The sequence below is a fragment of the Mya arenaria genome, chromosome 3 (genome assembly GCF_026914265.1).
Source record: "Mya arenaria isolate MELC-2E11 chromosome 3, ASM2691426v1".
Classification (NCBI taxonomy): domain Eukaryota; kingdom Metazoa; phylum Mollusca; class Bivalvia; order Myida; family Myidae; genus Mya; species Mya arenaria.
Window position 1 is genome coordinate 23,145,989 of NC_069124.1, and position 1,694 is coordinate 23,147,682.

Consider the following 1,694-nt stretch of genomic DNA (forward strand, 5'->3'; position numbering starts at 1 on the left):
AAGAATGCAATTCGTAAATGTTTTTATCATATTCACTAAAATTATACCCTAAACTTTCCCTCTAAATTACAGACGTTAGTGATGCCTATCAGTTTTTGTATTGGTGAGAAATTTCGGTCGCCTTGGTCACTTTCATAGAACTTGAGTGTACATTTTAAGTAACATACATATTATGTAACGCTGTATAAACTGACACGATTTGTATCAAATATGTCCCATCAAATGATGTCATTTATTGTACAAAGCAATTCAAAACTTATTTTATTGAAAATAATTATAGTTGAAGTAATGCTTGCTCATAGCAATTGTACGTTCATGTATATGGTATATTCACTTATTGCAATCGTTAAATTTATATTAAGTAGTCAAGAACAATATAAGTACCGGCAACAAACGGTCAAAACTGGACTTGATTTTAAACACTTGATCCTATACGATAGTGGTCGACGCTTTATTGATCTGTCCGTATACAGACAAATTCACTGGACTGCTTGACGGACAGAAAGTCAGGCACATCTATAAACTGAGAGACGCTACTAGTATTGCTAACGAATATACAAAGGGTGTCCAAAAATACCGTAGAAATTGCTGTTTCCCAAATTGTTGACGTCCCATTGTCATAAATCCTTAAAGGAAATAAACTAATCGTGCATATGATGGACAAATGATGGAAACAAATATTTGATTTTTACCAAGTGCAACGTCATTTTGGTTACAATAAAGGAGGCTATTTATAAAAATATTGTTCCTAATTGCAGATATTGTGTATTATTAATATAAAATAATAGCATAAGTTTACAGCCTACGCTTCTGACACAAAGCGTTTGTTTACGATACTGCAGGACAGCCCACGTATATCATAAAATAAAGCTACTGGCAGACAGGACGGACATACAGAATATTGACGTTTGACGTTACAAACAATTCGACGATTAGTCGCGCACTGAACAAAAGTATAACATATGTTGCATGCAGAGAAACATTCAATAAAATCACGAAAGCCCGTATATTAAAATAGGTGACAACAAAATGCATTGTGAAAGTTAATTGATTATTTAAATAACATTTCCGCTCATAATATGTAAATGCCATTGATTATTTTGGCCATTTTTTTTTTGAAAGAAATGTACATTCCATGTCTATTTGTTCTGCTCATACAATTTGGCAATTTTTTCTGCAATGTAAACGGGTACATGATATGTCAATCATAATTCATTCAAATTTATGATATTGCTTTGGTAGTTTGTACTATTTGTAAAAGCCAAGGATAAGCGATGTTCGTAAGAACGGAAATACCACTTCGTTTAAACATGTATACGTTCATCTGATATAATCAGTGTTTTCTCTTTAAACGACCTCCAATTTGTGTTTGCAAATCCTAGATTTCGCAAACTCAAGTACCCTTTAAATACGCTATAATCGAATACTGACCTATAATTTAGTTAGAAGGCTTTATTAAGGTGTGATTTTGGTGTTTTTTGTTTGCGAAATGTTTTTGGAAGTTTGTCTAATTGACCCACCAACTTCGGGCCCCAGCGGGTTTTTTGCAGAAAAACACGGGGTTTTTCACACTCCCGCGGGATTTTTCTCCCGTTTTTCAAGAGCTGGGGAAAAATCCCGCGGGTTTTCAATAATACACGATTCAAATTATTTTAGCTCAAAACAACATCTTATATCAAAAGAAACATTATGCT